This window comes from Falco cherrug, chromosome W (genome assembly GCF_023634085.1).
Source record: "Falco cherrug isolate bFalChe1 chromosome W, bFalChe1.pri, whole genome shotgun sequence".
Lineage (NCBI taxonomy): Eukaryota > Metazoa > Chordata > Aves > Falconiformes > Falconidae > Falco > Falco cherrug.
Window position 1 is genome coordinate 8,825,314 of NC_073719.1, and position 13,629 is coordinate 8,838,942.

The window sequence follows — 13,629 nt, forward strand, 5'->3', positions numbered from 1 at the left end:
ACGCTGCTATACAGATACTAATGTGTTAAAAGCATACAGGCGGTTAGTCTCATTAAAATTGTTGACATTCTTGCGGTCATCAGTTCCCAGCTCAGCTCCTGTTTTTCTGCCTGCTTAACTGCCAAAGATCCTGTTTTCTTTGTTCCAGGTGTCTTTCTCACACAACCTTGCGGCCTTGCTGAGCAGATAAAGCTTTTAATCATATCAAGCTGCTAAAGCAAGAGCGACTTTTGATAGGCCAGGTGTCCCTTTTCTTCCAAATACATTGCCACAGTCACCAAGAAAGGAAAATCTGTATACTTATACATGAACAAATCTGATATGGGAAAAGTGAGACATCACATGCATGCCATTTTCACAAGCAGAACTGCAATTTAATGAAGAACAGCTTCTACAGAAACAAAAGTATTTTCACTAATATTGCTATCAATGGAGTATACTACTGAAATGGAGGACATTTTTGTCTTTTAGAGTGGTACAGCTTAGAAATAGCAGGAAGAAGTAGGACTTGCTAAACTATTATCTGCACTACAGCTAAAACGCTATGTTGCAAATCCTGATTTAGGATCCTGCCAATTATGCCAATTTGTTGCAAAATGAGTGGTTTAGGTCAGATTGTTTAAAGAATCACCACCAAAGCAAAATAGGTTTAATAAGAATCTTTGGAAATGCGACTGCACAAGATTCGATGGCAAGGTTCACTCTATTACTTATTACATGGAGTAAATGCAGAGATTAATCAAATTGAAATCAAGTCAGAATAGAGTTGGAAACAGTTTATAAAGATCAAAAGCATGAGGGTAAAGGAGATCCTCCCATTGAGTCATGAGGTTTAGAGCAAACCCCCTTGCTTTTTAAACTCTCATAGAATTTAGGTGCGGCTAGATCCAACCTTAATCTCAGACTTGGTCAATGGTTTATGTCTAATGGGAGAGATATAGAGAGTGTGATAAAGAATAAGGGAGACCCTTCTGCTGAGTCACAAAGTTCACAGTAGACCTCCTTGCTTTCTAAATTCTCATGGAACTTAGGTGTGGCTAGATCTGATCTTAGTCTCAGACTTGGGCAATAGCTTGTATATAAAGGGTGTGGGTGTGTGTGAGAGAGAGAGAGAGAATTTTTTCACAGTTCACAATTATCCATAGGATCTTAGCAACAAAGCAAATCAATAGAATTTGTTCAAATCACAAAATAACCTAATTGATTCAAGACTGTAATACCTATTATGACAAAGGTATACCTGTTAATAGTTCCCCTTAAGTTCAGTGAAATACATCTAATGCTTTTTGCATTCCTCAATGGGTGAAGGGTTGAGCCTCAAGGAGCAGGGGTATCAGCCCAGGCTCTGTCATTGGCTTTTTGCAATGTCCCCCCTAGTATTGCAAACTTGGTAGTTTGCAAGTTCCAAGTGGTGTCCCACTCAGAGGGAGATGCTGGTCGCAGCCCACTGTGGTCCAGGAGATCTCAAAAGGGTCTCACTTTAGGACTGCTGTTTATAAGGCTGTGAGATGATTGGCTTTAGTCATCTGTAAATTTCCTTCCTGGCCACAACCCAAGCTGATAATTTTCTCAAAAATTCCAGGAACAATGGTATCGTTCTACTCATGTTACCACTTGGGCTATGATCCAGGCAGGAGTGTTCTGGGGTTGTCAGGGAATAAATGATTGTCTCCATTCTTGTTCCCTGCTTTGACCAGTCAATGGGAGTTCCAGTACAGACAGTGCCATTCTCTGCCTTATCCAAGTAACAGTTGCTGGTATAGTCAAGGGGTGCTTAACAGCTCAACTCATTACTCAAGGCACTGAGGCCTAATCGGCAACTACTGGGGTCATAGAACAGCCCGGAGAAGGGGGAGAAGTGCACCACCACATGCTACTGGCACAGATGAACATGAACTGAACAGAAAATGGAGTTTCAACAAAACTGTGTAGTGTAAACTGTGTAACTAATCTAACATCTCTGAGCAATGAACACACATAACTGGGATGGGAAACACTTTATAATGATACTGGTCCCCACATATGGAGGTTTTTGTACCTTGTCAAGTGAAATGAGCTGCTGTTACTAAAAATTTCTTTTCATAGAAATTACACTCTTCCCATTTCTCCCCCTACACTTACAAATCAGACAAACTTACACAGACAAGAAGGCTAAAAGATGGAAAGTCTGGTAAAAGCTACATAGAAACAAGGTCATTCAAACTTCTGAACAAATAAAAATATCAGTTTAACAAGCCTAGGACTCTAGAGAATACCTTAATGATAAGATAGTCTCCCTTCAAGAGCTCTCACAGGTGTTTCTGTGACTTAGCTTCTGGACTGCTCTCTGAACCCTCTCAACTGACAACACAGGAGGCCTGAAGAAATTAGCCTCAGTATCTCCTTCCCTCACCCAAATTAATTTTTACCTTCATCTTGGTTGCAGCAGCATCTAATGTTGTGACTTCATGGTCTTTATGTTCTCCAAAAAGCTTGTCAATAACAGATATTGGACATTTGCAGTGGTAACAATATGTGTCTGCTTGTGTTTTCTTCAGTTCTCTTTGTGCACTCTCAACTTGAGGAATGTTTGTTGCCAATTTTTCAGGATACAACAACACAAAGCCTGAATCTTCAAGCTCAACAGGTGTTCTTTGCTCTGGCTCAGTATCAAATTCATAACTATCACCAACATGCTCAAAAAAGTCCCTGTCTTCAAATAATAGCTCCTTGTGTGTGAATTCAGATGATATTACATCTTGTAAAAGTTCTTCTTGTGTAATCACATTGTAGTCCATTGACTCAGTGAGATCTTCATAAACATCAGGGTGCTGCTCCTCTCTTTACAAGTCTAGCTTCTCTGTTTGCTGAATGGTAGGGACACATGAAAGATTTTTCTGGGTATACTGATCATCTTCACTATCTTCATCAGGAGTCCTGACACATGGGACATATTTTTCCATTTGAGGAACTGCAGTTATTTCATGCTGTTCTTCCTGCTTATTACCAGCTTCTTGACATGCAGCTCCCTGATAATCCACTAGTTGACTATACTCTTGATGACTTGACTGCTCTGGCAATTCCTCAGTTGTTTCTACAGGTACATTTTCTTCTCTTTGTTCAGTGGTATCACTTCTTGCACCTGAAAGAATTACTTTGCTTCCAAAAGGAATGGCATGCATTGGTTTACAAATTGTTGCTTGAATGTCACCATCAGTCTGGACTTTCTCTCCACAACACCCCTTTCTGGCAAAATCTCAGTTCTGACATGTGAAACATCACCAGACACTTGCTTGTGTTTGTCCTCTGAACTCTGAAATGAAATTCCTCCACTAAAAGACTCATCTTCTGGTATCTGATCCTTTTGAGGCCCTATGGACTTACTTGGAATTTCATCTTTAAGAATGTATTTTTCAAAATATATTCCAATTTCATTATCTGTGTCTGAATTTCTACTAGGGAAAGACACATTAGAATTACCACTTTCCTCATCAGAAGGAGTCTCATCCTTTGTCTTTTCTCCTACTGCTTCTGCATAGAGGTCCTTGTATAAAAATGACAGAGCAGGTGGCTCCTCTAGAAGCTCTGGATTAACTGCAGCAACAGTGGTAGAAAACAACAGAGATTGTTCTAGCACTCCTGAATCAAAGAGTGGGGTCCCTGGTGACTTCTGTCCATCTTCTACATTTGTAACTTTTTTACTGCTAATGTCAATTGATTTCTGCAGAGGTAAAGGTTTTAGAGTATCTGCATAGGACTGCATTTTGCTTTCTCCTTTCACAGTACCATAAAGGACTTCACCTGGATTCTCAAGTAAGGAAAACTCCTCTTCCAAAGTATCTACCTCAGCACTTTCTTTAAAAGATGTGGCTTCTTCCACAGGTTCATTGGGATTTTCTGTCACAGGAAACGATGAATTTGGTCTTTCAAAATGTGGCTTAATTGGGGATTTGTCATCAATCAAGGTATATTTTTCAAAATAATCCATATTGGCCATACCATTATTAGGATCCAATACTGCATTATTATTGTTTTCTGGCAACATGAAATTTTCTTGTGTTTCTTCAGTTTCCTCAGCATTATCATTTTTGACCAATTACTTTAGCTCATGGTTTGCAGGCTTTCCCAACACAGTTTTCTTAAATTTCTGTGGTTGTTCCAGAAGCTAAGGCTCTATGGCCATCATCAGCTAATTCACTTTTAAATGAAGGATTTGTTTCCAAGTATTCTAGTTTATCTGACATGTGTTTACTTCTTGATCAACAGAAGAAATATGTGTAGGAGCATGAATACTGAGTATTTCATAACCTTTTGAAATAATATTAAATAGTTCAGTAGGTTCTGGAGCATGCTGACTGTCTTCTACAGTGCTCATGTTCCATTTCTTCTTCTCTTCTCAGGTAATGTTCAGGCACTTTAGACACTTTGTCTACCTCCAGATGTTGCACTGCTTCCATTTTCATAGGATTTCCAGTACTAGTTTTGTCTGGACCAGGATTATCTACTCCCAGAGATGGTAAATCATACTTTTACACTCTGTGACTAGTTTCTGAGGACACTCTGTGGGAAATTTCACTTGACACTGAATCAGAAACTCTAAACATATCTCTTTTATTTGTAGAATCATGAACTGTAAGTTCTGTGCAGCTTCCAGGTGGGAATTGTTTTGATCCAAAATCAGAAGCTTCATTTGGAGAAAGTTGAATTCCTTGCTTGTCTGTTTCTGTAGCTTTTACTGGACTAATTGAGCAAGCTTTCACCTCTTCTGCCAGCCAGCTAGCTAGCCCAAAAGATGGGATATCTGGGTTCTGCTTTTCATCAGAACTAGAGCAAACAGATTTCATCTCTGCTGAAGAAAGGCTGCTCCATTCACCAGAATAATACTGAGTTTGGTGTGTCACAGTTTCCTAAATATCTGATGAAACAGCTCCCAGATGCTCTGAGGATATGTGCTTTTGCTCTGCAAAATGTGGTTGCATTTCATGACTCTCCTTCAGTATAAATGCCTGAAACTATGTTAGATTGCTTTCCAAGCATGCCTACTACATCAGATAAAGATGATGGAATATTTTGTTTTTCTTCATCATCAGTGAAAGCTACTGATACTGACATTTCAGGTAATGTATGAAAAGGTACAAATGAGTCTGACAACACTGCTTGCCAGTCTGCTACAGCAGTCACTTTTGACTCTGTGGTCACCAACCTTGGTACTTTCTGCACATCACATTGCATTTCTTGTTTATCCTGCTCAGTAGGGAATTTGGGGGGACTTCTTAGTTGCTCTGATGACAAATATTCTGTGTCCAACAAATGATCTTGAGATTCTTGCTCATCTTGGTCTTGAGTGCACATTAAAGACATACTCTCCAACTGCACTGTCTTCAAGTTTGCTGGTTTAGGTGAATATTGTTGAATTTTTTGCAATTCTTTTTCATCATGTGGTAGAATTACATGTTTACACTCTGATTGTGCAGACTGGGGAATAAGTAGCTGCGTGCTTTGCTTTTCTTGTTCAGCAATGGACCATGTGGGAACCAAATACTGAGAGGTAGGTTTTGAATAAGGTGGAATTTCTTGTTGACATGTATCATCAGCTGAATAAAATAGGACTGAAGGTTCAGACTCCAGTTCTGAAGGTACAGTTAAATAGTCTTGACTTTCTAGAGTTTCTGCTTTATCTATAGAATATGATAAATTTAATTGTTCAGATTCTAATTGTATAGCTGTGTGGAAGTAATGTGGATTCTTTTCTCTCTCTGTTTCAGGTAAAATTACATGTTCAGCCTCTGACTGTGCAGCCACAGGCAAATGTGGATGAACATTTGTATTCTGTTTCTTTTCTTGCAAAAAAGAAACCTGACTCAGGCTGGGCAGTTTCTGACTGTTCTGTTTTACAATGGGTATAAGATAAATCTAAGTGCTTGGGGGACAGGCCTCCAGTTACAGGTGAAGACTTTGGACTTCCTTCTATTTTTGTGTCAGAAACAGAATGTGAAACACCCAAAGGTACAGACACTATTTGCTCAGGAAGAGATGAATATGGTTTAATTTTTTGGCTCTCTGCTTCCTCAGTGGAAAAGGATAAATCTTGTTCAGTTTCCAACTGAGCAGTTAGAGATGAAGTAGCCCCACTATCTTGCTTCTCTGAACATCCTGCTCTCAGTGGGGCTGTTTGCTTTGTCAGTAGAACTTGATAAATATGATTGTTCAAAGTCCGGTTGTGCAGTTTCCTGCTTCTTGATCCTGCCAAAGGTATATGATACAGGTGTTTCTGGCAGCTCTGTTTCAACAACAGAGTACTGCAAATTAACACACTGCAGTTAAGGTTGGGCCCCATCCCCCCACTCCAGTTCATCTGCGAAGTATGACATTTCTGGGTGCTCCATCTGGGCAGCCTGTGGCTGCTTTACTCTGTTGTAGTAGTACAATAAATCTGGTGGGTTTATTCCGCAAGTCTCTGGTTTGCCAAGAGAATATGACAAATCTGGATGTTTTGATTTTAGTCGTTCCATTTGCAACTGCTCTGCTTTTCCTGTGGAATATGAAAAATCAGAAGGCATGAACCCTGCTTGTACAGTTTCCTGGTTTTCTGTTTTGCCAAGTGAATGTGATAAACCTTGTTGCACTGTCTAACTGTGAAGCTGGTTATGCTTTTCTTCACCAAGGGAGTGCAAAAAGCCAGGCTGGGCCATTCTCTTTTCCTTTAATTTGCCAAAGGACTCCGAAAGCTCTGGCTGTTGCAGTACTATTTGGCCAGGTTGTGGGTGCTCTGATTTCCCAGCCGGATAGGGTAAATCCATTTCTTCCACCTCTGGTTGTTCAATATCATGGTGCTCTTGTTGGCCAATAGAATATGACAAATCTGGATAGTTTGATTTCTGATGTGTAGCTTCGTCTTATTTCTCTAACAGGAGAAGATAGCCGTGGATGTTGCAACTTTGGCAATACCATTTCTTGTTCTCTTTTGCCAGAAGAATACAACAAACCTGTATGTTCCAGTTCACCTTGCACAGGTTGTATTTCATCTGTTTTACCAAGGGCATATGTTAAATTTTGTTGTCATTTTTGTTGCTTGCCCATTTGTGTAGTTTCTTGTGACAGTGTTTTGCAAATGGAATATGATAAATTGGGAAGTTCCTGCTCTGGACGTGCTATTCCTTGTTGCTCTGTTTTTCCAATGGGATGGAGTGTTACAGGCTGCTCTGATTTCCATTGCATAGCCTACATCTGCTCTAATTTCCCACTGGAATATGACAAATCCAGATGCTCAACCTCTGGTTGTGCTGTTCCTTGCTGTTCTGTTTTGCCAGTGAAATGCAGCAACTGATGTTCTGCTTCCACTTGAACAGTTTGTGGTTGCACTGTCTTGCCAGGGCAAGATGATAAATCTGGTTGTCCTAACCCAAGTTGTGTGGTTTCTTGTTGCTGTGTTTTATCAGTGGAATATGATAAATCTAAATGCTCTAACTCTTGTTTTTCCATTTCTCATTGCTCTTTTTTGCCAGAGGTATACAAGAAATCTGGGAATTCCCCTTCCAGTGGAGCCCGATTTGGTTGCTCTGCTGTGCCATGAGAACTTGACATCAGCTATTCCAATTTTATTTGTACTGTTTCCTCTGGGTGTAATGCATAGCTTCCCCTCTCCTGTTTGAACTCCATTTGTGCACATTGTTTTTCTTCACTAACAGAAGAGGGCAAATCAGAGTGCAGTACTTTGCTCATGGCATCTGATGTCTGGATGCTCAGACTCCAGTGGGGCTGCCCGTGATTGCTTTGTTTTGACAAAAAAAAATTGCAACAAAATACGTTCTTGCAACTGTGGCTGTGTTGTTTTATGAGTTTCTGCCATGCCAACAGAGAATGACAAATCTGCATATTCTGATTTTGCTTGGGAATTTTGCAGTCATTCTGTTTTCTCCATAGAGCACTGCAGCTCAGGGTGTTCTGCCTGCATTTCTGCACTTTCCCATTGCTGCTCTTTACCAAGAGATGATGAAAATTCACCTGGCTGTTCCAGCTCTGGTTGAACCTTTTCTTGTTGCTGTACTGTGCCAGTGGAATGCAATTGTGGCTGTATTTTATCAATGGAATATGATAAATCAAGATGCTTTGGCTCTGGTTCTGCCATTTGTCTTTGCTCTGCTTTTCTATTATGAGATGATGCATCTGGAAGTACTAGTTTCTCTTTTGCAGTTTGTAGATACTCTGCTCTGCTGACAGACTGTCCCTCATCAGGGTGTCCCAAGGCTGTATGCTCCATCCCTTGCTGTCCCACTTTGTCAGCCAAGTCTGTGTGGCCTAGCTCCAGCTGGGCAGGTGGGAGTTGTTCTGCTTTGTCATGGACTTACAACACATCCAGCTGTTCCAACCTCTGCTGGGTTGTTTCCTGCACTTTGTCAAGGGAACATGCTAGAAAAGGGTATTCAGGTTTCAGCTGTGCGGTACACAGTCTTCCTTCTTCCTGCTTTTAAAACAGAATAAGGCAAATCAGGATGTCTCTGCCCTGGTTCTGCCATACCCACAGAATGGGCCAAATGTGGAATTACCGCATCTGGCTGAACTGTTTTCTGTTCTGCTTTTACAAAGGGGGAAGTTAAACCTGTTTGCTCCAATTCTTGTTGTACTCTTTGTCATACCTCTGCTTTCTCCAGAGGATATATCACATTAGTGTGTTCTGTCTCTGGTGGGGTCATTTCATCATCTGGCCTGTCAATAGAAAATGATAAATCTGGTTGTTCCAAGTTCTCTTAGACATATTATAATTGCTCTGTTTTTCTAGGAGAATATGATAACTTTTCTTGCTCTAACTGCTGTTCTGTGGTTTGCTGCTGCTTTTCTCTGTCAACAGAAATTTTTGTGTTTCTGATCCAACAGTACTACTTCTTGTTGGTTTGTCTCATCAGTGTAATGTGACAAATCAGGATATTTCATTTCCCATGGTGCAATTTCCAGCTCATCTGCTTTGCCAAGGGAATATGTCAAATCTAGATGTTTTGATTCTATTTGTGCAGTTGCTTGAGAAGCTCTTTTTCTGGCCACTTTAGGCAATTTTTAATGTTTTGGCTCAAACTCGAGTTGCTTGTTCTTTGGCTTTACCAAAGAAAAATGATAAATCTGGATATTTTGAATTCAATTATGTAGTCTCTTGGTGGGGTTTTTGGCCATCAGAACATGACAAATTTGGGTATTTAGATTCCACTTCCATATTTTTATCTAGTGCTGCCTCACCTGGAGTTCCTGGTGAATCCAAATATTCCAATTCTTGTGTTTCTCCCATGGAGTATGACAGCTCTGGATGTTCTGACTCCTGCTCTACAGTGTTGCCTGGTTTTGCTTCACCACTATCACATGGAAAATCTGGATGTTCCATCACCAGTGGTGTAGTTTCCTGTTGCTTCAAACTAAATGGTAAGGTTGGATGTTCCAACTTTTCTTGTTGTTCAGCTTTGTGAAAAGAATATGACAAATCTGGATATTCTGAACTAATTCCCATTTCCAGTGGAGCTTCTTTTCCACTGGAAGATGGAAAAAATGTTTGCTCCAGCTCTGAACATACTATTTCTTGTTGCTCTGTTTTGCCAGTAAAATATGAAAGAAATGGTTGCTCTGATTTGTGTTGTGTCATTTTCTGCATTTCTGTACTTACATAAAATGTCTATTCTGGATATGCTGGCTCCATTTGCATTTCTTCTTGTATTTGTTCACTGAAAGAATGTGGCAAAGATGGATGCATTGACTGAGCTGTTCCTTGCTGTGCCAAATTCATTTGGTCTACATCCTGTGGCTCCTCTTTCCCCTACGTTGCTGATAAATCTGAATACTGCCATTCCATTTGCATAGCTTTTTATTGGGCTGTTTACTGCTGTTCCAGCTCTCTTTGTACTATGTCTTGTTGTTCCAATCTGCCAAAGGAATATGATATATCTGGCTGGGCCAAACCCAGCAGTGTGGCTTCCTGTTGCTGACTACCAGCAGTGGAATAGGAGGGAAGCAAATGCTCCTGCTCCATTTGTGCCATTTCCCAGGGCTTTTCTCTGTCAATCAAATGTGATGAACCCAAAGATCCTGACTCTGCTCTTTCTTGCATTACTTCTCCAGTGGTAAATGAAAAATCCCCATTCTCTTAAGCTAGTTGTACATTTTCATATTGTTGTGCTTCATTAATGACACATGATGGCTCTGGACATTCTAAGTCTTTTTGTACAGCTTCTTATGCTGTTTCTCCATGGGAATATGGAAAATCTGCTTGTTCCAACTTTGGCTGCAATATTTCCTGTTGTTCAATTTTGCCAGTGGAATATGATATATCCAGCTGTTGTACCCTCCCCTGTGAGGTTTTATGTTGCTGTTATTTTCCAGTAGAATATGACAAAACTGGATGCTCTGACTGCAGTTGAGTAGTTTCTTCTTGCACTCCTTTGGCACAGGAATACAGCTTAACTCCAGGTTGTGAATCCTGCTGTACAGGCTGTGGTCGTTCTCCTTTCTCACTAAAATATGACATAATAGAATTGTCCAAATCTACTTGTGCCAATTCTTGCTGCTCTGTTTTTTTTATTCATGGGATATGGTAAATCTGAATGTGCTGTTTCCAGATACCCAGTTTTCTGTGTCTCACCTCTTCCAGAGGAATCAGATATATCTGGATGTACCAATTGGAGTTCTGTAGTGTTTTCTTTCTCTATTTCTTCAATCAAATATGATAAATCTGAAGGTTCCAATGCAAGCTGTGCTGTTTCTTATTGTGCTGTTTCTTATTGTTCTGCTTCTTCAGGGGAATAAGACTGGTTGTTCCAGTTCAAAAGGAACAGATTTTTTGTTTCTCTGTTTCCCCCCTGTAAAATAAAAACTCCTGATGTTCCATCTCCAGCTGTGCATTCTTTGATTCCACCATTTCTTCTCTGGAATATGAGAAACCTGGATGCTCCGTCTCCAGCTGTGCAGTCTCAAATTCTTCTGGTTTTTTCCATGGAATATGAGAAAATTGGCTGCTCTGTCTCCAGTTGGGCACTCTCCGATTCCTCTGTTTCTTCTTTGGAATATGAGAAATCTGGACACTCTATCTCTATTTGTGCACTCTCTGCTTGTTTGGTTTTTTCAATGGAAAAATCAGGATGATCCAAATCTACTGCTTTATTTACATCTGAAGTTTTCTGAGTTTCTTGTGTTTCTGTGCAAATAGGATATGAAATGCCAAAATATTTAGAATCTATCTTTTCAGGAATAAGTGAATTTAGTTTAATTTTTGCTCCTCTGTTTCCTGAAGGGAGGAGGAAAAGTCTCATTCAGACTTTGTTTGCTTCTCTAAGTGCATATTTTGCGTTTCTGGTGGTGGGGCATTTTGACACACTTTTTTTAGCAGAATGAAATAGAGCTGAATGCTCAGTTTCTGACCATGCAGTTTTGATGAGTGGCACTCAGTTTTTTGCTTCTCTGTTTCATATACAGACTGTGGTAACAGCATGTAACCAGACTCAGATTGTGCAGTTTCTGATGACTGAGGAATAATCTGTGGCATATGAAGGCACGGACTCAGGTTGTGGTGCAACCAGAGACGCTTTATTGTGCAGAGAAGGTCATATTTATACCTCTGAGTCCAGATACAAATTCCAGCTGTATGTACCACCAGGCTCAGGGCAGAAACCATTCATGCAGTTACATAGCTATATATCACTACAAGCATGCAGACACCTTTTTGCTACTAGATAACCATGTTTATCTTTCTTACTCTCCTTCAGAATACCCAACTGTTCTCTCATCTCCTGCCAGGTCAGACATTCTCCATCCTCCTCTCATATATCTCTCTTCAGACATTCTCTGTCCTCCTCTCCCACAATATTCTCCTGTCTTGTTTCAGGTAGAGTGGAATACTTGGATTTAGCTGATGGAGGACTAGGCAAGTAAGACTTCTGTGCTTCCCCCTCCCAGGATGTTCTGACATCTGGCAAAATAGGTTAGGTACTTTGTCTATCTAATTCATTAACAAAATCTGCTGAAACAGACTGTAGTGCAGGATTGGGCTGAATTTCCTGCTCCATCAGTTCATCCAGAAGATCTGATGCTGTCAGCAGGGATTGGTCTGGTTTCTTGTTTGCAGTTTCAACTGAAGGAAGCAGCACTCGCTTTTCTGATTTATCATCAGACTCTAATGAAGTGGATGCTGATTGTTCTGTTATTGCTGTTTTGGCCACAGGTGAATAACTTTGCTGCTCCCTGGCTTCTTCAGGAAGGCAGGACTTCAGTGACTGTCCCAATACCTGATTTGGAGTCTCCAAAGGAGATGGTCTGTCTTTTCTTTCTTCATGCTGATGATCTGTTTCTGCACCAAAGCTTGAAAAACTGCTTGGTTTATTTTTCATTTTAACGGGTTTAACATTTTCAAATGAAACATCATCTTTAGTAGTAAGCCAGTTATCAAGAGGCGTTGTTGGTGAAAAATTGCTTTGATTTGAATGTGCTGCAGGTTGCTGTCTTTGCTCCATTATCCCCGATGGTGTTTCAAAATTTCTACTTGCTCTCTGGAAAGGTTTTGGATGTGTTGCTTCTGAAAGTGAACTGAACTTCTGCAATCTTTCTTTTGCTGATGCTTCAAGGAACTGTTCAGAATCTCCTAAAACTGAGCTACTTCTCTGGATTCTAGTTTTCTCTAGTGTTTCAGGGGCTGGCCCAGTCCCTCCAAAAACTGAGTTGAACAGCTGGATTCCAGCTTGTAATGGTCCTCCAAGGATCAGTCCTACTTTTCTCAGTCTGCTTTCTCTAAATATTGATATTTTTACTGGCTCTTCTGCAGTGGTCTCTAGACCTTCTTTGTCATCCAACATTTCCTCATCTGTATCTTGTGCTTCCATCTGTTCAACGTTTAACACTGAGCTCTGCACCTCTCCTAGAACAGTTCTTGGTTCTTGCCTTTGCATTCCAGAAGAGTCACGTTTTTTATTGCCCTGGCCTCCCATCAGATTTGTAGGCATCATCACCCTATTTAAAGATTTACGTTTCCTTTTCTAAACAATCTTACATTCATCCATACTAAAGATCACTTTTCCTGGAGGAGAACCTACTGGTGAACTTTCCATACTGTAAAAATTAGAAGCTGTACTAGTTTCTGACACCCAGGGAGTAAAATATCTGCTCGAGCTGGTTTCGCAGGTTATCCCACTATCTTCACTTTGAACTGTTACCATAGAAAAGGAAGTGCTGGAAAGCTTCCGCTTCCCACCGCTCTCGCCTTCTGTGCACATGTGCCTGCAGTGGACAAACGACCCTGTCAGCCTCTTCAACACTGGCCCAAATCAGGTGCTGCCTGATCTAGGAAACTAAAAATCACACACCCTTTCCCCATGTCTGTCTTTCTTTGGTTTGGCGAGGGTATAGCAAACTTTTTCTTGGGAAGACAAATCCCCAGTGCTCCTCTTCCCACACCCTTCTTTCCCATCATCCCATTTGGTATCATTCAACTTCGCTCTCCTGGATAATGCAGCATCCCCTGGGTGGCAGGCAGACCCTGACGTTCGGAATCATACTTTACAACTTGAGGAGAGTTATAAAGCAGGTATGTTTATTGTGGTGCCCGGCGCAAGGGGGATTGCTCCTCCTAACTTGCACACTTAATTTTACTCATAATACATATTTATACAGTGAGGTTGGTTAGTT

General features: G+C 40.6%; 1 pseudogene; it reads right to left on the reverse strand.

Annotated features, from left to right (window-relative positions):
- Positions 1 to 2,372: 2,372 nt before the first annotated feature.
- Positions 2,373 to 13,217, reverse strand: LOC129734635 (cardiomyopathy-associated protein 5-like; annotated as a pseudogene).
- Positions 13,218 to 13,629: the final 412 nt, after the last annotated feature.